This window comes from Misgurnus anguillicaudatus, chromosome 17 (genome assembly GCF_027580225.2).
Source record: "Misgurnus anguillicaudatus chromosome 17, ASM2758022v2, whole genome shotgun sequence".
NCBI classification, from domain to species: domain Eukaryota; kingdom Metazoa; phylum Chordata; class Actinopteri; order Cypriniformes; family Cobitidae; genus Misgurnus; species Misgurnus anguillicaudatus.
This window is the reverse complement of record NC_073353.2, coordinates 27665604-27690808: the sequence shown is the minus strand read 5'-3', so window position 1 is coordinate 27690808 and position 25205 is coordinate 27665604. Positions and strand designations below refer to the sequence as shown.

The window sequence follows — 25205 nt, the reverse complement described above, 5'->3', positions numbered from 1 at the left end:
TATTAGTATGTGACCCAGTCTGTGAAATTTTTAATTAACCTATATAAAAGTTTGATTTGACTTTAATTTTATTCTTTGACTTGACCGTACTCAAGATATCAAGGTTATATTTTGACAGAATGTTATTTAAATGATATAGGGTGATTTTATGTCAAAAACAGTAAATCACAAAAAAATGACTTTAGATGTATATTATATGTATATCACTGTAAAATTACAGTTTACTGTAGAAATTACAGTATTACTGGGTATTACTGGCAACTAGTAACATACTGTAGATTTTACATTTATGGTATTTACTGGCAACAGTTTGTTCAAAGTTAAATGAACATTAAACATTTTCAGTCTTTATCTTCTACAGTAAGTTACTGGCAACCAGCTACAGCTAATTTTTAAAGTGTATGGTTATTATTATTATTATTATTATTATAATGCTGTGTTGTCTATAATTCATTAGTAATGTTAAGTAATGACTAACTTTTAATGTGAGGACCAGCTGTGTTTTTTTTGTCAGCTGTTAAAACGTTTTAGTCAGTCATTATACAAAATGTTATGACTTTATTAACATGATTTTTAACTGAGGTTCTGCTTCTGTTAAAATAAATAATTAATATCTTATATATTACGAATATATTTCTAAATGTGGTAAATTATTCAATTATGTAATAATAAATTAAAGTTATTAAGAGAAGATGTAGCTTTTTTATACTGAGAATTTGTAAAGATTGAAAATCCTTTTTTATACCATAAACTAAATTTACCACTTTATAAGTTTTTGGATCAAATTGCCCAAAATGTTTCATATTAAAAGGACACTGAGTGTTCTTCAGTCACATAAGTAGGGGAGTTTCCTGCTTCTAAAGATCCGAGGAACAGCCCAGGCGTTTCTTACCACGACTGCCGGCATTTCTCTCTCTCTCTTCCTCCCTTTCGCTCTCCCCTTGCTTTTTTTCTGAATGGGTGTCCTCTCTCTAACCTCTCAATTCACAGCAGCATTGAAACAGGACACTATCCTGAACACTGATAGGCTGCAGGCAAATCGCTCAGCCCCTCAAACCCGACACTATAAGTACTCCGGCAGTCTGACTCTCGTGTATGACTGACTGTTTAGATGGAGAGAGAGACGGTTGTTCTTGAGAAAGAGAGAGAGAGAGAGAAAGAGTTAGAGATAGTGTGGGAGGGGACGGCAAAGTTTAAATGCAGTGACTGAGATAACCAATATTATTCGTTCTCTGTCGAAACGGGGAAGCACCTACCACACGCTTCCTACGTCTCTAGGACTTTAAGACTGTTACTGATTTGCTAAAGAATGCGAGAGGAAAAAAACGTGTGGGACTCGTATGGAGAAGACTGATAGTGCTGTTGAGCTGAGTGGAGTTTTGTTTTATTTTCCAGCGGCGAGACCTCTATCAAACGGTTCTCTCTGACTTTCGGCTCCCGAAGAGGCTGGATGAAGGGGGGAAGTCGGGGACCCCGCACATGCAGGCAGCTCTCAACCATCAGGAAATGCTCCTTTCACCCAGACTGAGTAAGTCAATGAGAGGGAAAAAAGTGCCGTACTAATGGATATCATATGGTGTGCTTTAAAAAAGAAAAATTGTTTGCAGGTTCTTGATAAGTAGGCTGAGAGGTTTAAATGGACAAAAAATGTATATGGTTGTTGAACCCTTTTTGAGGGACTAATATATATTATGTTTGCTTTGCGTATGTGTGATAAGATTGTGTGTGAGTGTTTCTGTTTTGTGGATAAGTCTGCCATTCATTAAATGTGCTTTCATTTTCTGTCTCTGTGTGTGTGTGTGTCACATGAGAGAGTTAACTTTTAAGGAATATCTTTAATCCGACCGAAACTAATTTTTCGATATATCTTCGTTTTTATCATGGGGCCTTTTATTATAGATCAGTGAGAAAGAATTGTCATTGTGCCTTTTGGAGGCTGGGAACATATTTTGGGGGGTTCCCCTGAGATGGCGGTTACGTTCCTTTTTTTTCTGGCCTGAAGTGTCCAATGAGTGAACGCTCTGTTGCGGCTATGGCTAGTGAACACAGAAAGAGGAAGACGTTATAGAGAGTGCCATACACACAATGCTGCTTCTTATGAATGGAGCGTGTGAGCATGTCTTCTGATTGGCTGGCTGCTCTTAGGTAATCAGATGACAAGTTCTCTGGTTTGCTGGTTGGCCCACTAGTGGCCAGCCGGTCGGTGAAATCACCGGTGTTTAGATTCACCTTTTATGTTTATTCCATCAGCTGTTACTGATATACGAGTCTTTGTTGGTGTGCGGATATATTTTGTCCGTTTTAGGGGTTTGCCAAAGAAATTTGGGCTCTATACACTTTGATTAAGTGTACAGATAGACACTATGGGCTTTATGCATGGCTGTTTTCCTTGAGGATCTAGTGTACATGTGCGTGACCTTCAAATAAAGCTGACTTTGAGGAAAAGAATGATAGTTAGTTATTTAATGAATAAAATATGTGTGTAATATATAGATTATTTATAATAAATTTGGATTAAACATGAACAGATTCCATTTAGTTTGTGAATGTGTATTAGATTTTTCTTAAATATAAATGTAATTTTAAAATTCAGACAACTATAATATACAACCATATCTTTTTAAGGATTTCAAATCTGAACATTTTTTAAAAAGCTGTGTTGTTTCAACCCAAGGTTGGACAAAATATGAACAAACCCAACTTTTCATTTTATATTAATTTGCGTCTAAGTTGAACCAAACATCGTAATAAATCTGTGTATACAGTTTTATACTGTGGATCAACAGTAGACCACTAACTGAAATACAACTAGGGAACTGCAGACACAGGAAGTGCTGTTAAACTCCCTTAAACCGTCACCTCACACACTAACCTAATTATTTTATTGCCGACTATGCACAGGCGCCTTCCGGAAACTACTGCAAACAATAGCAGCCCTAAAATTAGATCTCAAGGCTACCTGCCACCACGTGAGACTCTGATAGGAAGTGAAGTTAAAGGATGTTGGGCGTTGGGTGTGGAGAGGGTGTGTGCACGTGTGCGTGCGAGACTGACGCCTCATACAGCCGAAGGAATGTACCGGTCACACATTGACCCCTGTGCTTGCAGTAGGGTGCGGCAATAGAACCTACGCCCACCGACATGCTCGTGCATCCTCCAACTCTTTGTGTTCGAAAACTATACAACATCTACCACTCCCTCCGGTCCAGCTCACAGCGGGCGAGTTCTCATGCCCACCCAAGGAAGTTTGGCTTAAACTGTATTTTCATAGTGTTGCAAGGCAGAGGAGAGAATATTGTGAACGTTTTGATGTTACCTAAAGGTTTAGCATGATATTATAATGCATGTATATATGAGTATTGAAGGAATATCTATCTATTATGGGCTCGTATTGGTGGCTTTTTCTCTGTGATTTTGTTTAGGTCATGTATTTCAAAATAAATATTTTTAAATAATATATTTTTTGTTTTATAATAATACAAAGAATAATAATAGAAATTATATTAATGTTTTGTATAATAAGTAAACATTTCAATTCAATTCAATTTTATTTATATAGCGCTTTTCACAATTGTTAATTGTTTCAAAGCAGCTTTACATTAATAATTGTAGGAAAAGCATAGGAAAACCTAGGAGAAAAACCCTCCTGGCTAGTCCAGAGGGAAAACTCCTAGGAGGAGAAAAACCCCTGAGAGAGATACGTATATATTTATATTTATAACATACTGTCACCTTAAGTTTAAAAGATTTTTAAGAACATTTCAGTCAAGTGTTTCCTTTTGAATTGGTAGTGTATATGACTAGCATTTTGTGCACGGCTATACAGGTCCACTAAAATAAACCAGTAACAATCCAGCATGGAAATTCATGCTAGTCTATACTAGTCTTTTCCACAAGCTGGTATTTAATAAATAAACAAAAAAGTCACAACTCATCAAAACGCATCATTTTTTTCCCCAAACTCTTTTTCCCCAAGCGCTCTTTTATAGAGAATCGACTCTGAAGTCAACCCTAAAATCGATGCTTTGATTCGGGTGTGACGGCACTTTGAGTTTCTAGGTCATGCTTTTGCAGTACTAGTTAGGGTTTCAGTGGCAGTTGTGAATCATCAGGTCACTTTCCTGAAGAATAAAGAATGGAATAGTCATTTTTGCACTTTTGCTGTTTGAGACGTCAGACTTACACTCCCTGAGGAGGGAGGGGTGGGAGCGACTCGCTCGAGGGCGGAAGGAGAGGGAGCCGCTGGCACGTTTCACCCGTACGAGAGCTTTCGGGTAATGAGAGTGCTTCAGTATCCATGGGTGTGTACCGGCAACAATTATGTCACTGTGTGGGACGTCGCCTTGATACTATACCTGCCGTAAATGTGCCACGGGGTCATTTTGTCAGGTTGCGCAAGCGTCCTCCACTACACGTGCGCTGCCTGTGCTTATATCCTAAACAGGTCAAACGTTTAGAATCGACTGACTTAAATGTTTCTCATGATGGTAAAACCATCTCGTCTGAAGGCGTATGCCTGAATTTAGTTGTGTTTTTGTTTCTTTGCAAAAAAAAGTTTATTAAAAAATGTATAATATTGTTCTATACTTTTGTGAGTTTTCTATTATTCCAGTATTCAGTGATAAAAAATATATATTTTTGATTTTTTATCACAATTATTTAAAGTCTAGTAACAGACTACATGAGAGACTTGGTTTGTGTCCAAGTCTCCATGCCTGCCTGCTCCTGATGAGGTAAGCAGAAAGACAGGTGTGTGCGTGACGTACATGCCCAGGTAATGGCAAAATGCATACACGCACTCATCCCTTTGTATGTCGGTGTGCCCATATATGGGCAGCGTTTCCTTACCTAGGCAGCACAATGAATTCCAATCAGCAAAAATGAAATGCATGCACTGACACGTCATGGAAAATGAGTATCAATGGAGATGAAAATGTTTCCTCTTTTAGCGTTTCTAGTCTTCAATTTTTATTCTCGTTTTATTCTGAAATGACCTTGTTAACATGCTTTGTACATCTAATGTATAGCAGCCTATCCAAAATCTTTATGGCCTTTGCGATCTACGCTCAAGGGTGGAGCTGGTTGGCGTATCAGTGGTAGGGTCAGTTCGCTCTCAAACAGAGCGGGCATTATAGCTATTTTAAGAGCGTTGTGTCGCTCTAATGGAGAAGAATTTATCGGCCCTCGTTTAGGTGTAATGCTATATGCTTTGGTGTACTCCGAGAGCGGTGCGGGATCACCTTTCACTTTAAACCTGACCCGTCTGTAGGGCTTCGCTCTAATGGGGCCTGCATTACAAGACCCATAAACCAAATGGGGTTCTCCGCTCTGAAGTCAGTCAGATCTTGGCAAAGAGTCTTGACTCTTACTTTCGCTCAAGTCTTGGGGCAAATGGAGCCTCTGATTCTGATCCGAATTCCGATCGCAACCAATAACCCTCAACCTCCCTATCTGATCTGCCGTCAAGCTAATTCGTAGAAAGTTGGTAGAGAGCACAGATCTAACTCGTCCCTTGTCCTGCTAGGAATGAAATGAATCTCTCGTACACCTTACAAGCAGCAGGGCCAAATTTTGTGTAAACCTCTACATGCGATCGTATCACCGAAACCCTATCAAGGTTGATTATCAACACAAGGCTAACCTGACGCACTCCTCTTTTAAATTTGGTACAGCACGGTTACTCTTTCTAAATCAAATTAGACTTTAAAACCAACCTTTCTGCTTTTTGATGACAGGAGACCACCTCTTTGCGTAAGCGATATCTTTCTGAACGAAGCTGTTTTGACGAGTTTCCCAAACTTCTTCCAGCAACAGTGCCCTGTCTAGGTAGAAGGTCATAGGCAGTAAGGACAAAACATGGCCATGAGCAAAATTTGTATGTACAAATACCCTGTAACACTTAATTTGTGTTGCCCTCCTTCCCCCTGGCGGCCCCAGCTCCTGTGCTCAGGGCTGGTGTGGGTAATGATTCAGTTCCTGTTTAGTGGCCGACCACGTTGACAGCATTCTGGTCAGGGGCTCGGCTGCTGCTCCTCTCAAAATCTGGATGTGGTCAGGCCAGTCATCTCCCAGGCAGCCAGGAGGAAACCCACATCAACTGAAACTTAATGGGGCTCCAGGAATAGCCCGGCTCAGGGAGGTTACCCTGGCAGCTTCCTCTCTCTTCTCTGTCTCCTCCCCTACGATCTTCAGCCCCCCTTTCTGACAGCTCTGGCCCACATTTTGTAAATAGTGAGTAGTACAAGTAGAGGCTCATCAGTTCTGGTTTTGGACCTGCCCGATATCTGGATCTGCATCAATAAACACAAAGCCTGCTGTGATCTGGGCTCTGCCTGTAGTGCAAGTCTTCATTAGAGATGATTGATCATTATCATTAACATTGCTGAACATTTGTCATCAAAAAGCAGCGCTATATAAATCACATTTGCTATTTGATTCGGTTTTCATTATGGTGCCGAGAGAGGAATTGCTCTCACTTGAAATATTGCTCTGGAGTTTCCCCGAAGGCTTTGACAAGTCAGAACTTTGATGTCTGTTCATAAGGCCACCTAAAGGCTCTTGCTTAAAAAAAACGAATTGAATTTACCTGTCATGCTTTTTATATTTCTGTCTTTGATCGCTAGCGAAATTCTTTCCGAAGCGTGAAAGAGCTGTTATGAGGCACTGAATTTGAGCCATAGACATTTTAACTGGTTTTTAACTCAATCCACAGTAGTGTTTTGGGGACGTTTTTCATTCTTGCTTTGAGTTCAATGACAATTATGTTTCAAATACGAACAAAGGGTTCATAAAACGAGGTTCTGGATTCTGCTTTTGGATTATTATGGTCATATATTTAACTTGCTATAATAAAAATATTCATGAACTCAATTTTTCTGTTTGCAGGAGTACTCCAATCCCAGCCTATTCCGATCGCATGACGCTCCAAATCTTCAATTCAGGTAAGCAAAGCGTCTATAAAAATGTTACTACACTCTCAGAATACACTTTTGTACCTAAAAAGTGCATATTGGTACCTCAAAGGAGGTTTTAAAGTGACAACTTTTTTTCTGTGAGTGTATGTTTGTTTAGACTACTGTGCACATTGTAGTTAATTTTATATCGGACTGCATTTGCCAATTTCTCAAAATCTGTTCTCGTGTTCAGTCTTGCGGATGCATTATGAAAAAATGTCATAAAATAACAAACTCAGTCTAACACATTTGAGAGTTGTCAGAACAAGTGAGTGTTCGAATGGAGTGTCTAAATTTCACACGGCGTCTCGGATTCCACAATGGTATCTGCTGCAGAGCTGTTACACTTTAACTTCCCGTCAGATTTGAAACGTGCGAGTCTTTTGTGCTGACTAGCAGGCGCTCGGGTAGAGCGGTGGCTGTTGAAGGTTATGAATGGAATGTGCCGGAATTCTCCTAATGTTTACAGGTCATTCATGTGAAGACGCGGGCTGGGGCTTCTGCTTAGGGGCAAACAATAGAGATGTAGCAGAGACACATACCTCTGTGAAAACCTTCACGTCATATCCCCACCCTACACAACACACACACAAGAAATCAAACAACCACATTATATTAAGGAGTCTAATGGGGATGTTTAAAACTTCATCACATGAATTGTTTGGTTGACCCAAAATTGGCTTTAATGATTGACGTTCGTGGATCCACGCATTTAAGTTTCAACCCCCTTTTTAGTGCTGCCAAATAAAATACAATGAGAACGTACATGGAACGTCAGAGACACAATATAGCTGTCAACATGAGCTGTCAGTATAGCAATATTTGACAGAATTTTTCAACTCTGGAATCCAAACCACTTCATGTCCACCAAGTTCTACAACCCTTTTATTCGAAAATCATTTTTGCGATGCCTTGTGTTATTGTAAATGTCATTTAAGCTGCATACTAATAACTCTGCATAAGCTAAGCCTACGCAAATGACGAAAAACTGCTTAGAAATAGTTTAATGTTCCTATCAGATGACAGTTACTTAACAGCCCTATGAAAATGTGCTGTAGCAGTACCACATTACAGAGGTGGTATATGATGGTAATTGATCATGATACCATACAACCTAAATGATACCAACGGCAACCTAAAGTGCTTGATTCTGATTGGCCAGTCGCAACATTCCGATGTATGTTATTCCAAGATAACAACAGCCTTGATTTTACATGTTATTTATTTGATGTTTATGCGAACAAAAGAGCACTTATTAATCATGGCACATTTGGGGTTGTGAGATAAATGTTCATCTATTTCAGATAAAACACAAGTGAGTAAATCAGATTTTCATTTAAGGGTCACTGACATGATGTTAAATATTTTGTGTCTGTATGGTTCAATTAAATGTAAAAGGGTTAAAATTTCAAAATATATTTGCAGATTACTTGCATACATTCTCTTTTTTGAGGACCAAGTCTAAAATTTTTGGTTTTATTTCATTTTGAAAGAATATTTGGGAGAGTTGCAAAAATGTCTATGTGGTGTAACCAGTCTGTGTCAATTGGTGTAACTGGTATTTTTTTTAAATTAAAATATAAATATATTCATAAAAAATTTAAAATATAATCATCTAGTTTAGTGTAATACGATTTTTTTACATACATTTTTACATCATTTGTCAAAGATTTAGAAAACAGAGCTGTTTTCAGCATATGTCAGGACAAATATTACAAAAACGCTTTCAAGTTTACATTTAGAAATGTATTAAATGTATCTATCTATCTATCTATCTATCTATCAATCTATCAATCTATCTATCTATCTATATGTATATATATATATATATATATATATATATATATATATATATATATATATAAATTATTATTATTATTATTATTTTTTATGATGATTACGCTTATATGCCATCAAGGTGGATAAAATATTTAATATTTCTCATTTTTTGGCGCAATTGGTGGTTACACTATTTGACTTTCTAAGTTCCATTCAGTCTTAACTTTCATAAAAATGTTGCAAATGATATTTCTTATTGCATAAAATAACTTAAATATGCTGTGCATTGAAATAAACCTGATGCATGCTTTTAAAACAAATTAAAAAGAAATTTTCTCATCTTGCCAAACCGTTTTTGTCACTGACCCATAAACACAAAACAAATCAGGAAGTCATCTGTCTGCGTATGTTGTGAGAAATCAGGTGTACTTTATGACCCAGGAGTAAGCTGCTCGACACCTGCGCTCACAGCAATTGCGGAAGAAACAAGCAAAGTAGAAAGGAGCTTAAAACTCATCAGATCACATTATTTAATGGAAAATGAATAGAAAAGATGAATCTGTCTAAAGAAATATTAAGTAAACATGTGTCAGTACAAATAGATTTTCCTAAATGTGAACATCTTTGGGATTTAAATTCAGTCAGTCACATGGGAGCAGACGTGAATTAATGTGTTTGTCTCAAGTTATTGCTTAAATTGGTTGATACTGGAGAGGGGTTTTCAAGCCGTGACACTGGCACGAGTAAACGTAATTTAAAAATTACATGTTAATACTAACCGTTGGGCATTTTATTGCGGTTAACCATTAAACCGGTAATCATTACATCTCTAGTATTTTAATAACACATGACATTATATTTACAAATGATTAAACCAAATAGTGTGTTCGTAACATTTGAAAGTCTTATCTTAAAACCAAAAGTAAACTGGTTTTCTCACGGAAGGTCTGTGTTCGTTAAATATGTGAAAAGTTCCTTAACTTATGAGGTAAAGAACTGTGTAACAACCGGGATAATGCACAAGCAGCAGGTTGCCAGACAGTGGGATCAGGACCCAAAGCGATAACAACCTGCTGCCTATACATTATCCCTTACATATGATAAATGATCATCAAGTGTATTACCATGGTATGCATAGTACTTTAAAGAATACTATGGTACTGCCATGTTCATAATTTTTTTTTCTATTTTTATGTTCAAAATGACCTCCTTATACTTTACCCAAATATTAATGCTTTTACGCTAAAAAATGATTAATTCAATTTACTCAATTTTTTAAGCCAAGGGGTTGCAATGAATTTATTTAAGCTACATTTAAACAAAAGTTTTTTTATTTTGTTTTGCTTTTTTATTTTTTTGTTTAAATGTAGATGAAATAAATTGATGGCAACCACTTACCTTAAAAATTTAGTAAATTGAATGAATCATTTTTTCAGTGTAACCTGTTCAAAAAAGACAGCAGACAAGGTTAATCCAATCGCTCCTGTTCAAAAGTCTTTCAAAAGTTCACATATCGGATCTCACACTGCCACTTTCTCATGGCCTGCAGGGACACAGCGATGGTATTCAGACAGAGACGGGGAGGGGCTGGGAAGGAATTTCCTTAATAGAGAAAAATTTGAGTCAAGTGACCATCAGCTGGTCAAAGTATGTTTGATCAATACAGTCACAAGGTCTAAGGTATGCAGAGCTGAGATTTTACAGGCGGATGCTTTGTCATCTCTGGTGCTTCTGTCAGTCTAATGATGATTAATTATGTGGAATAATGATGTTTTTTTAGTTAATTGATACAATAATGCATGTAGTTGCTGTTAAATGTCCTCGCGCGCTCTACGTCCTCTTCATGTTTAAATGGATTCCTGTGGGATGCATTTGGTGCTTTCTGTGTTACTCTCAGTTGTTAATTTGTTTATCTAGCCAGCAATCATTTATTCCAGTCATAGTGCACCTTATGCTGGCAATCACAACAAATGGCTAATGGTTTAAACAAGCGTCGTTTTAATTGATAGGACCTCTTATAAAAGGATGAAATGAGAGCCGAATGCAGTAATTGAAATGTATTTTTGTCTTGTTGTTCATTTAAAAAATAAACACATTTTGTAAATAAATGTGATTAATATTACTTAAGCTGTTATGAAAAGAAGAATTTCACGATCTGTGCACTAGTGATGATTTTGTCTTTGAGTTCTATTATTGAATCGTTTCGCCCATTTTAGACATAAACCTTAACATTACAAAAAAATGAAGAATGAAACATTAAGACTTACACTAGGGCTGTGACGATTATTACAATAGATTGCCTGTTTTAGGGCTTTGCCGATTATGACGATTATTTTTTGTTTTATTGCTTCGACATTAATTCTCATACATTTTTTGTTTGTAATTTTCACACATTGTTGTAATTATTTACATTAAATATTTTGCAAGGTTTCCCTTGGAGTAAATATTAATACACATAACACATATTTTAAAATAATAATTTAATGATATATCTTTCAAAAACTAAAAATTCTTCATAAAAATAAACACAATAAAGTGTCTAAAAAATAACTAAAAATAAAAAGGCAATCAAAATAAACTGACTATACCACAACAGGCCTTAAAGAGTACTAAACCCTAATCCAACTTTTTTTAGTTACTGATCTGTAAGAATGATGGTTTATTACTGTTCATTGATTTTAGTAAGTTTTTTGACATTTGGATATAAAGTGTTTCAATACTACAATATATGGCGTCTGAGTGCTGCCCTCTTCAGGTTGAACGGTGGCTACTGCAGTTGAATTTTCCTATTGGATGTTGGGTCCAAAAAATGACTCGTGATGTAAGCAGGTTCAAGCTCACCACGCCCTTGGTACAAGCTTAGTTCATCCCCTCTATCCCTGTTGGGATCTGCCTACTTTTCTTTCATTTTTCAAATATTGCCAGTGGGTGGAGTCAGGCTCTGACCAGGGGTTTAGTTACGCTTTAAATAGTAGCCAATCCTACTAAGGTCATATTAGTACTGGACCACATGTCTGTAGTGGCTGCAAAGAAATAAATTCCTTACAGATCCTTAAGAATAGCATATTTTCCTTCCCTAAATTTGGAATTGCTTTTTTAGAAATGTTTGTTTTACCTGGCAGTTCATACAACTTAGCAAAGTTTTGCAGCATTTTTTTAAAAGTAGTTTTTTCCACTGTATTGAATGGCTTTGTAATGTATTGCGTTAAACTGTCAGTTAAGGAGCGCCATCAGATACAATCTCATTTATACAGGCGCTGCAGCTCCCCCTTGTGTGTTTTAGAGAGATATGCAATAATTGCGGTGATCTGAAATCATCGCTATGAGGTCAAATAATCACGATGGGACAATTATTTAATCATTGTGACAGCCCTAACTTACACTTAAAATTAAAATTAAAATACATCTACCTTTTTTTTGGGGGGGGGGGGTTATGTGTAGATACTTTCACTAAGAAAGTAATTTTGCTGTGTATCCCTCAATAAGAGATGTGAATGTTTACAGACTTGCATGTGTGCGTTGTATGTGGATCTGTGGAGTCATCATGGCTAACAAAAATTGAGGATGCCTGTTCTTATCTTTGTTATGGGACATAAATACTCAGGTCTTAAAAGGGTGTGATTAGCCAATAGTAACCATTGCTTCTGTCTGCCTTCAGGCTAATGGGAAAGAATGAGAAATATTTGTGAGTGCTAAAGCCACGCTTAAAAATGCCTATCAGGAGATTAGCTCCCCACCCCGGTGCTGGCAGCAGAAAGGAGAGCTGTCGTCGTCCTCGCTAGCAGCAGTCACTTTGATTTTGGGTTGTCTAACCACTCACCTCTCTCTCTTTCTCTCTGTTTTCCTCAGGAAGTGATGGTGGTGAGAAAGCAAGGATGGCTCAAGTGGACAACTGCTTGCCGTGGTTTGTTATTAGGGTGCCTATGAGGTGCTCAGTAGTCAGTGTAGATCCTGTGTTGCAATCAGCAGCTACATCTGGCTACTGGGTCTCTGATGGCATTTTCCGCTTCCTGCTGGCACATTCCTTTCATATTGTGTGGTACGTTATCACAATTTGCGCTTCATCCTGTCAGAATAGGACCCGGTCTATGTCATGAACGGCTGTCATACACTGTTTTTGCTCTGTATTTTTTTGTACCTATGCCGTAGTTCACTATAGTTTTTTAAGTATGTGTTTTCTTTTCTTAATACAAGTTGATCAAGGTTAGTTGAACTGTCACAACATCCTTAAGCTCTGCTCGACGTTCTTTGAAAGAATCAGCACATTGTTTCTTGTTTGACTGCTGAAGATTCGATTTAAGTGATTAGGTAACAAAGGACAAGGCGAGATGTCACAATCTCTTTGTGATTCGTCTGTCAGCGGTGCCGTCTTTTGTGCAAATGTTTTCGAATTGCTGAAGGCTGACAAATAATGAGAGTTAAATTCGCGGACTGCGGAATCCCATGGTTTTCGAGTGTGAAGGATGAAGGCTTTGTGCTGTCGTGAACCTGGCATACAATGTAGATTTCTGTGTTGGTACAATCTACAGCTACATTGTCTGCTGGGTTTCAAGCCGGTAAAAAAAAATCTGCTCTGCTCGTGAATCGAACAGGGTAAGTCCTTGAAATGCTTTTAATAAATACTGCTCCAAAAATAAAATAAAAGCACTGAAAAAAAATATATATCTGTCTCAAAGCGTATTCTTTCGGCAGTAGTGGTGTTTATTCTGCTTCGGTGCATCCATCCAATGACAGACTGTCAAATACACCAAGGACTAAAAAGGCATCCAAGATATTAACAGTGCACCCCACGAAGAGTGTCTTATCACTATTACCCATCTGTGTCTGTGTACACCCACCTGCAAAACACGCACAATAAAAAAGTTTGAAAAAGCACTCATTCAAACAATCTAAAATCAAATTTCTACTTGATATCCACTGTATAGGGGGTTGTAATATTGCGTACTGTAATGTCTTCAGGGACACATTCACATAGAAGAACTAATGAAGAACCGAAAAGAACCTAACGCCCTCAGAGAACTCAGTTCATTAAATCTTCACACAATCTGTCTGCCGTTGTGACAGAAATTGCTTAAAGGAAAGCTAGCTGCAGTTCTTACAGTCCTGAGTTTGTCTTTCTGTCATGCATTCTTAAAAAGCAAAGGTTGCCCAATGCCAGCATCTATACTAACAGCATACAGTTATAGTCCAGTGATCTTAATTCAGTTCAATTTTATAAAACAAAATATCCATTATGTTTAATAAAAAGAGCTAACAGAGGAAAGCACTTCGGTTGGATATGATTAAATTTTAATGAGGTTGGCCCTACTTTTAACATTTAAAAAAATGGCATATAAATAAATGCCTGTCTCTTAGGCAGACACTGTGATAAAGCGACAAGCAATTAAAGCTAGCAATTCCTGAATCCCTAATTGCCATCAATAAATTGAAGATACTCATGTTTGTGTCAAGCCAGACAAATAGCTTGTTGTTGAAAATTTGACACATCACATCTAAATAGGGCACACCACCCTAAAAAAAAATAGAGAAAAGAGACTGGCATATGGGCGGTTGGGTACAGGTGTTTCCAATGATGTCATTTCCCATTGCACTACTGTTTGGACAACGGGAATTTAGAGGCAGGTGGTCATGATCTGCTGTATGTGCTCTATACTGCGAGCAACTGCCAAACCAGCGCATGCTGGATTCACAACAGGAACAGCGGGAACACACTCGAGCTGCTCCAGGAACAGTCATTTCCCATCTGTCTGCCTCGACCCACCAGGAGTCACAATCATCATGTGACTGTATTTGCTCTTTATGAAGTGTTAAATTCACACCCTGCAGGGAAGAGATCAAAACATTGCAAGAAATCACTTTCTTTAGTAGCCTATTCTGTTTCGGTTTGATAAAATATATACACTTTAAAAAAAATAAAATGCTTGGTTGTTTCGACTCAAAGTTGAGATGAATTTGGACATCAAGGTGCATCAATGTTTGATGCCAGTCGTTGGTTTTACATTTATTTCAATCTTTGACTTTGCATTACTCAGTCAATATTAAAGATATCAAGGTTATATTTTCACAAAATATTCGTACATTATTGTAGGTAAGATGATTTTATGTAATAAATCACTCACAAAAAAAGGCTTTAGCTGGGTTTTAGACATGGTCACACATTATACTACATAGAAGGACTTGCTTTCAATAAATGCCACAATTAGACTTGATGTTTTTGCAATGTTATAGTGATCATATATAATTGTTTCTTAGTCTCTTTAATAGAATACATCCAGGAAATGTGTATATAGTATTAAAAACTGTATAAAAATGTAAACTAATGTGGCAAGTTTTAGGGTAAACTCCCCTTCCACTTGAGCAATAGCAGGAAACTGCAGGATCTCTTAAAGGGGCCATGGCACAAGACTTTTTTAAGATGTCAAATAAATCTTTGGTGTCCCCAGAGCAGTTTTAGCTGAAAATACCATATAAATAATTTATTATAGCATGTTAAAATTGCCACTTTGTAGGTGTGTGCAAAAATGTGCCGTTTTGGGTGTGTCCTTTAAAATGCAAATGAGCTGATGAAATTCAAACACTGATCACAATGATGGTGGTTTGTTGCAATTAAAACTCAGTTGTGCTTTTCTCTGCACTAAATGACAGTGCCGTGGTTGGAAAGTGCAGATTAAAGGTTGGTATTATTATAATAAGAGCTCCTTATGACATCATAAGGAGAGCCAAATTTCAACGACCTATTTTTTCATGTGCTTGTAGAGAATGGTTTACCAAAACTAAGTTATTGGGTTGATCTTTTTTACATTTTCTAGGTTGATAGAAGCACTGGGGACCAAATCACACTTAAATATGGAAAAAGTCAGATTTTCATGCCATGGCCCCTTTAAACTTAAATAAAATCCTAATTTCTAATTTTAAAGAAACTTTTTACTTCATTCTGCTCAAAAATGCTCAAGATGTGTTTAGTGCCAAGAGAGGTCACACTAAACGATGCTTAAAGAAGACATTTAGTCCTGAAATTTGTATATATATATATATATATATATATATATTTGTACATATTTCCTGTATTTTCTGTTTGTATCTTAATAAAATAGATTGCAAAATAAATATGGATGGACATTAAAACATCTAAAACAACAAGTCTGGTGGTGTTGTCAGACTTTTCCACGGCTACTCTATATCTGCTGTTAGTACTGGTTTATTGTACTAGGCAACAAAGTGTAAAGTTTATTCATAAAACGAGATAATCATTACCCAATGGGTGTAAGAGAAGGAAACCTAAAGATATATTCTATGAAAACAACGAGTCTGTGCAAACTAATAAAGCACTTTTCACAGACAAAAACACTACTTTATAAGCTTACGCTCTTGACGTTGTATCATTTTTATCAACAAGTTTTTATATCTTACATTTCCGGGGTGGAAAGCGTCCAGCGTAAAAGTATTCCAGTAATGTAAACCTCTGAACGGCGTGTAATGGAAGTAAATCGCTCCTTTGATTTCGTGTGGAGCAAGTGCTGTGTGATGACATCAGCGGGGGTCCTTCGGGGGGCCACGGTTGGGCTTGTGTGGAATGCTAACTGATGCTCTGTCAGGGCTTCCCTTGGGTGAAAGCGAGGACTGACTGGGCCGATAACCGCAGAGAGCAGTCCACGCATTTATCTTGACATTGAGATGCTTCGCACCAGAATACACGTTTACACGGCCGGGACTGTTTGCTTCTCTTTAATGGGTTAAAGGTGAAGGGCTCATGGGAGGCAGGGACCGGTATGGGCGACAGCACTGACGTCATTCATTCATGATATCTGTGTGAGGTGCGTTGCTGTAATCTATTGTCCTTCTGGTAGCGCGCATGGCTTTCTGAATAAATAAACATATTTTACGTCAGGATCGAGAGCCATGGTTATATCATAATGCTAATCTAACATGATCTCATGGAAAGTCGTGTTATATTCACGCAAAATTTGATTCATTTATTTGTGTCCATACTGTAGCATGAAATTTCTGCTTTTTTACGTGCCTTGAGCACTAATGTCTTTTTCGTGACACTCGCACGAATTTCTATAAATAGTTTCTCGTGTCCGTGGCACGACTTTCTTTTTCGTGTCATTTTATGTATTGTTTTCTCCTCTATTCCCTGCTATTTTTAAATCATTGTCGCTTGGGGTTAGATTTGTGGTTCGGATGTAGGGGAGAGCGGGGCACAACCTAACGCTTTTGGTTTTGGCTCAATCATTCAAAAAATATTTGAGTTTCGTTAATTATATTTTAGCAACACACACACCTCTGCTACAAATGAACATTTTAAGTTTGTTTCTATAACTTACTATTCTTAGACAATTACACCGAGGTGACAGAAGTGCAAACGTTACAACTTACCCCATAGGTGGGGTTAATTGTAACAGGCAGGGGGTTAGTTGATGCTAAAAATTAAGTTTGCAGGCAAATATTTCAATACTATTTTGTCTATACTTGAAGTGGATATTGTTTCTGTCTATAATAGACAGGTATCCACACTGTATTCATTCATTCAGCCATTTTCTAACAATAGTTCAATTATAAATGGATACAAATGTCTAAATATGTGAGAAAAAGCATAATTATGACAAACATTTTTTTTATTTGTGACCCAGTCTGTAATAACCATACTACAGTTTCAAAATCAAATTCTGAGATAATGAGCATCAACGTCTGATTTTAGCCATTTATTTCATTATGATTTCAATAGTTGACGTGACCTTATTCAATCAATATTAAAGATATGAACAAAAATACATTTGAAACATGATTTTTATAAGACAGGCACATTTATTTTGTTGGCAGCCAGCAATCATTCGTGTTTAGCCTATTTAAAACAACGGCAAGAATTACGCTAACATTAGCGGTTTTCATATCGTAAGTGCTGAGGGGATAGTTGTAACACAGCGTTACAATTAACCCCGCTGGGTGAAAATATTTTTATACCCACCAAAAAAGTTGCTATGAGCTGCATACAGTACATATTTCAAAACGATGCTATGTTTTAGTCAACAAGACATTGATTAATATGACATCACATTGGATTTGGTATCTTGCACACCCAACTTAGAAACCGGAAAAAATCATATGATGAAAAAATGTACTTACATGTCACCAAAACACTCGTTCATCAATAACTCTCTGGAAAAACATTATACATTTCCAATAATTTGCGGCAGATGGTCTTTTGGCAGCATGAAAAAATACCGGAAAAACAAAACGCTCAACCTTGTGCAACAATGTAAATAGTCCGTGTTACAACTAGCCCCGCGTCAAGTTTTTGCCCCGCTCACCTCTACTTTATATATTGGTTTCTAAATGTTTTTCATGTTTCCCTAGAAATTAGATTATTTGAAGATGGCTGTCTCAATTTGAACATTTTCTCTACAAAGATCAAAATTTGAAAAAGTCAAACATAAGTGCCAATACCACTTCAACAATCAGATTTTACTAATCACCTAAATTATCTGTGCTATGCTATTGATATATCATTAATTGATGTCCTATACATTTTGGTGGATGTAAAACATTTTTTATGTCTTTATATAAACATGTTTTACAGTAATTGAATTATTCAACTTATCTTATTGTAGGAGAAAGTTCTCAGTTTTATTCAAAACTCCCGAGCGCTGAAACACGCACATCCCACTGTCCTTGACTTAAATAGTGTAATACCCAGATAACCTGTAAAGGTCATTAAATGACATTAATCTCTGTCAGCTCTGACCTTTTCAGCCCTCACACACTGGATGTGGAAAACACAAGAGTTGATATATTCAAATGTATTATATTCACTTCCCACAGTTCTTTTCCTTGCAGTGTATTATAATATTGGACTGTAATACAATACAATACAATACAATACAAAAAAGGCAAGTATGAAACACTATGCAAAGCAGAAATGTCTTTGTGCAGTGCAAGGCATTAAAAGAAAACCGTGGAAATTTTCTTTGAGGCGCAAATGCATTTGCAATAAAACCTTGCGCTGTAGGAGCGCTCGCAGAAGTGCTGTATTCTCCCTTAATACCTGAGTGACTCATAGACAATCTCTTGATATCAGCGCAGAGCTTACATGAATCTAAGTGCCAAGGGCAGATTAGAAACTGACGAAAGTTTTTGCATTTTCACTTAGCGGCATAGATTCGATTCCATCTGCTCATTTGGGTGCCATGGAGACGAGGCCTTGTCTCGAATGTGAGGATTTCTGGACAGAGACTGTTTGGTGCGAAAAACTGCCTCTCTCCAAATGCTTCAAAAGATGAGCCAATAACAATTATATAGGCGAATAAATCCTATTTATTAAAAACGTGTTAAAGCTCCCAAGGTTGTTGTTCATTAGGAAAGAAAGATGAATGCTTTAAAACATGAACGTTTTTGAAACCCAGCCACCGATCTGAAACCACTGCAAGGTTCGGTAATACAATGCATAAATATAATCAAGCTTTCCCTGTCAAAATTAAAGTATAAATGTCAAAGACATTCATGGCGCGATCAGAAGAGGTTGAAACCGTAATCTCCATTATTATTATTATTATATCCAGTTTATATCAAAACCCTCATGCATTATAATTTATGACGCACACTGGCGTAACGGCTGAGCTAGGAGTACGGGTTTGGTGTGACCGTTTGGCACCTCGTGCGGCCCCCCTGTGTGGGTGGGAACACATTCTGTCAGCATTACTCAATACTAAGTACCTGTGAAACTTTAACAACATGATACACACCACCAGCATGCTGCAAGTTTTGTCCTGCAGTAAGGTTTATGCCTCTATCCCGTAGGTAACAATGGCTCTCTCACGCAGGGTGTACAATACATGTATGATAGTGGTAGACGGGTGGGTGGAGGGTGGAGTTTGGGAATGTGTTTACATATAGACCACCCGGCAAGCAGAGCATGCATGAAGGGTCAATATGGTGTCCTCGAGTCTGGCATTGTATGAAACAGCTTAATGTGGCAATGAAACACACATTTAGGTGTATATATATATATAAATATACATTTTGTTTGTCAATTCTTGATTTAAACGGTTTAATTTCATTTAGTTCTGATACTGACTATTAGATATTGATATAAACTATATTTATATTTTCAAACATATCCAAGTATTTTGATTGTTAAATACACCACTAAATGAATTATAAACAATATATCCCACCTGTCCAAACCCAGACTCTACAGTGATTCAGCTACGGGCATCCCGGTCATTTCTCTCCATCTAAATGTAAACCAGAAGCCAAGGAAGAAAATCCCAAAAGGCCAGATGCAGACGACGGATGTGTTTCTCTTCCTGTTTCCCTCCCTTCCTTCCTTCTCTCTCTCTCTGATGATCCAAGGTGTGCACATTCCTCACTGCATCCTGCCAGTGGAATAAGTGGATGTTAAAAAGATAAACATGGATCATCAAAGATGATGACTGTGTACATTCAAATACAGTATACTGTATCCAGGGCATCCTTGCACTTGACACAGACTGCCTGTATTTATTGATATTTATATTTTTTAATAGTGGAGTTAAGGGTGGTGGAAGTTTTATATGATTACACACTTAAAAGTTGTAACTGGGACGGTCACAATACCTTGTAAAAAGGTCCTAATATGTACCATTTTGGTATAGATTTTTCCCTTAAGGACCAGTATGTATCTCTAAGGTAGCAATGCGTACCTTTGAGGTACCTATATGCACCTTTTAGGTACAAAATTTTACTTTTTAAAAAAAGGAACCACCCCCAGTGACAACTTTTGTACCTTTTTGTACAAACATACCTAAAAGTCTTCTTCACCATAGAAGATGGCATAGATTAATTATTTTGGCTCCTCAAAGAACCATTCAGTCAAAGGTTCTTAGAAGAACCATTTCGATCATACTTTTTATAATCTAAACAACTACTTTTCACTACAAAGAACCTTTTGTGAAACAGAAAGGTTCTCTAAATGTTAAGGATCTAAAATGCAGTTTAAGATGTCAAGTAAATCTTTGGTGTCCCCAGAGTACATACGGAATGCGGTTCTAGCTCAAAATACCATATAAATAATTTATTATAGCATGTTAATATTGCCACTTTGTAGGTGTGAGCAAAAATGTGTGGCTTTGGGTGTGTCCTTTTAAATGCAAATGAGATGATCATGAAATGGTCATTGGCAAACTTAAGACGGGCCTGGACATGTGCTGGTTTAAGCAGGGGAACCTTCGGCGCCATGTATGATTTCGAACCATGACGTCTTAGTGTATTACCAACCCTAACCTTGGAAACGGTGGTCCCGGCTCTTTTCAGGTCATTGAACAGCTCCTCTCGTGTAGTTCTGGGCTGATTTCTAACCTTTCTTAGGATCATTGAGACCCCACGAGGTGAGATCTTGCATGGAGCCCCAGTCCAAGGGAGATTGACAGTCATGTTTAGCTTCTTCCATTTTCTAATGATTGCTCCAACAGTGGACCTTTTTTCACCAAGCTGCTTGGCAATTTCCCCGTAGCCCTTTCCAGCCTTGTGGAGGTGCACAATTTTGTCTCTAGTGTCTTTGGACAGCTCTTTGGTCTTGGCCATGTTAGTAGTTGGAGTATTACTGATTGTATGAGGTGGACAGGTGTCTTTATGCAGCTAACGACCTCAAACAGGTGCATCTAATTTAGGATAATAAACGGAGTGGAGGTGGACATTTTAAAGGCAGACTAACAGGTCTTTGAGGGTCAGAATTCTAGCTGATAGACAGGTGTTCAAATTTGCAGCTGATCATACAAATAAATAGTTAAAAAATCATACATTGTTATTTCTGGGGTTTTTTTTAGATTATGTCTCTCACAGTGGACATGCACCTACGATGACAATTTCAGACCCCTCCATGATTTCTAAGTGGTAGAACTTGCAAAATAGCAGGGTGTTGAAATACTTATTTTCCTCATTGTATTATTTCACATGCTTGCAGAAAATGGTTTACCAAAAAAGTTACTGAGTTGATCTTTTTCACATTTTCTGGATTGATAGAAGCACTGGGGACACTTAATAGCACTTAAACATGAAAAAAGTCAGATTTTCATGATAGGTCCCCTTTAAAAATTCTATGAAATTTGGCAAATTGAAATGATAATTAAAATTCAGATATTGTGAAAAGTATTGTATAAAACCAAAGAAGTTGTTTGCTATTGGCAAACCCCCAAACATTCTCTGTAAAGAATATCCTAAATAATTCACCCAAAAATCAAGGTCTGTAATCATTTACTCATCCTCGTGTCATTTCATGATGTTATGTTTTTTCCAAAAAACATAAAAAGAGGAATTTAAGAGAAATTTTTCATATAACAAAAGTTCACGATGATGTCCGTCAAGCTCTAAAATACATTAAAACCCCCTTAAATTTATGTTATTATTTACTTAAACCACAAAGTGAAAGTTGATTACTGAGTAATTTTATTCTGTTACTCAAATGCATTATATGGCTCTAGTATTAATAATATAAACCACTTTCACTGAACTTCTACATTCATAACAGCCTTGGTCATTATTATATTACAAACTTTCCAATAAAAAATCCCAAAAAGTTTCACATGATGGTTTGAAACAACATGTGGCTACGTCAGAATTTTTCAAACTATTGGTAAGTATCAAACTGGAAGTGAGACAATGTGAGAGAAGTTAACCCTTGTTCCCTGCCGTCTCTGATTCGCCGGTCATTCACTGTCAGGCATCATATGACCCCAGACAGCGATATGTGACGGGTTAAACTTTCACTCATACCCTGAGCCCTGTAGAAAGGAAGCTGTTGTGCAATATGAGGAGGAGGAGGAGGGGAGAGAAGCCATCATTGATAGATGAAAAAGAGGAAGTGTGCGTGACAGAATGAACATCACATGACGGGAGGCCACCATACAGGCCTTACAAGCTTTTCTTTACACCATGCGCTGAATGGTTTTCAGGACATTGCCTTGCTAACACCCCCATTGGTCTAATTGTATTTAAGAGCACCTGATGCAAAAATGCAGGAAACATAACGGACGTTTTAATGGCAGCTGAATGTATGATTTAGGGCTTCCCGCACATTTTCTGTTTCTGAACATCGTCAACGATTCATAGCGCACACAGCGAGATATCGAGTGTGTCCTTTTGTTTCAAGTAGCTTAAAAGTAACACTGTTGCCTAGCGACCATTCTGTATTACAGCATTACAACTCACACTTTTGTAGAAGTGTGCGCTTGCATGTATATGTATGTGTGAATCAGTGAGAGACACTTTTCAGTACAGGGGACTTACCTGAAGGGTTAATCTATTGAAAATACCTCAGTAATACTGCGCAAAGACAATCATTAGATTTGTTGTTTAAATGTTTTAATAATTATTTCTCATGTGTCTTTATTAACAAAATTTTATGCAGTATTAAAAAAATCTGAATAAAATTATATGCTAAAATGTGACCTCATCTTACACTTGACCAATAGCAGGAACCTGATGGATCTCTTAAATCTAAATGAAATGAAACCCTAATTCTAAACTAATGACTTTAGTCACCTCAAAAGAGTTCAAGATGTGCCAATAGAGTTTACTAGATACTGACTTTCGCTTTGAGGAATCAATTTTGTTTAAAAATGTTTACATTTTGTTTACAGATTTCCTGTATTTTCTATTTCTATCATGAGTGAAAAATAAATATGAATGATCATTAAAACATTGCTAAAGCAACAAAGCTGGTGGTGGCCTAAGACTTTTGCACAGTTTTGTATTTTAAATGATAGCTTTTAGGAAATTACATCATCTCTAAGTGAAGCAGGTGTCATTGCTAGAAAGATCACTGAATTCCTATCAGAGATTATGGGCATGAGAGATGACACATTGGACAAACTCTGTACCAGATGGCATTCAAATAACTTTTCTTCACATAAAAAATTAACAGTTAATTTTCACTACTGTCATTGTTTATTCACTGTAAAAAAATCCTTAAAACGACAGTGTTACTTGCAGCTGGTTGACGGTAACTTACCGTAGAATTACATTTATGTTATTTACTAGCAACAGTTTGTTTAAAGTTAAATGAACATTAAACATTAACAAGTCATTGTCTTTACAGAGTAAAGCTAAAATAACAGCATCAAGCAAAGCATTCTGAGAAACAAAATCTGAAGAAAAGAAAAAAAACAAAAGAAAAAGGTTGATGAGGATTTCTGGTTCCCAGAATGCTTTGCATGATGCTGATATTTTAGGTTTAGACAAAGACCGTTAATGTTTAATGTTCATGTATATGGGACATTCCATGAAAATCAGACTTTTTCCATGTTTAAGTGCTATAATCGGGTCCCCAGTGCTTCTACCAACCCAGAAAACACGAAAAATAGCAACCCTGTAACTTTGTATTGGTAAGGCTGTCTCTGCAAGCATGTGAATATGAAGGTCATTTGGATTTCGCTCCCCCCATGAAGTAGTAAGGGGATCTTATTATAATGATACCACCCCTTCATGATCTGCGCTATCCAACCATGACGCGGCCTCACGAGTGCGAGACACAGAGAGAAAGAATGACTGACAGCACGACGCGTTTGTATTCCCTCAAACACAAACAGTAGCCTACAATCTTATAACTTGTAGTTTTAATAATCTTTCTAAAGGTTGAAGATGAGGATTAACTTTACCTTAGTGCAAGAGAGAGAGAGAGTGAGAGAGAGCGAGTGAGTGAAAGAACGAGAGAGAGAGAGAGAGCAACGCGACGGTTCATTTTCATCAATACAAGTATGTTGTTTAATATGTTTCTCTGAAGTTTATATGAATGAACACGAGGATTAATGCACTGCACGAGACAGACTGAGAGAACAACGCGTATTCACTATCATACACAATAAGCATAAATATGTTGTTTAATGTTTCTCTCAAGTTTCAAATGAATACGAAGAGTTTTCACAAGATAGAGAGTGAGAGATTGACAGAAACGCGAATGTGTTCAATATGTGTACACAATAAAATTAAACATGTCAGATCTGTTTCTCTAAAGTTTAGGCATTAAACGTGTTGTTTTATTACAGATCATTCAAATGTGCTTGTGTGGTTTGGTCAAAAAGTAAACTTCTGAGTGTTTGTGGAAGTGTATTTTATTGTAACATGCTGAAAATCATTGTGCCTGTTTAAAACACTGGCAGCATGAGACCTAAAAGTCTTTATTTTTATTCCACAATGTTCCCCATCTGCAGATAAACATGTATTTAGTATGCATAAAACAGACGATTGACTTTTTAAACTGTTCAAATATATAATGCTAAACATTGCTTACTAACTTCTTTCGTGAGAGAATCTCCCTCTTGATGCTCAGTCTTGTCTACAGCGCAAGCGCTTGAGACTCCGCCCACCTGAGCAGCTCATTTGGATTTAAAGGGATACACACAAAAACGATGCATTTTTGCTCAGATCCATAAAGTGCCTATTTTAACATGCCAAAATAAATTACCTATTTTTTTTAGCTAAAACTTCACATATGTACTT

General features: G+C 37.1%; 1 long non-coding RNA gene across 1 annotated transcript; it reads right to left on the bottom strand.

Annotated features, from left to right (window-relative positions):
• Nucleotides 1-14004: 14004 nt before the first annotated feature.
• LOC129452578 (uncharacterized) lies at nt 14005-16370 on the bottom strand. Its single transcript, XR_008647174.2, has 2 exons — nt 16143-16370; nt 14005-14552 (listed from the first exon to the last, which is right to left on the bottom strand). It is a non-coding gene; the product is annotated as an uncharacterized lncRNA (long non-coding RNA).
• Nucleotides 16371-25205: the final 8835 nt, after the last annotated feature.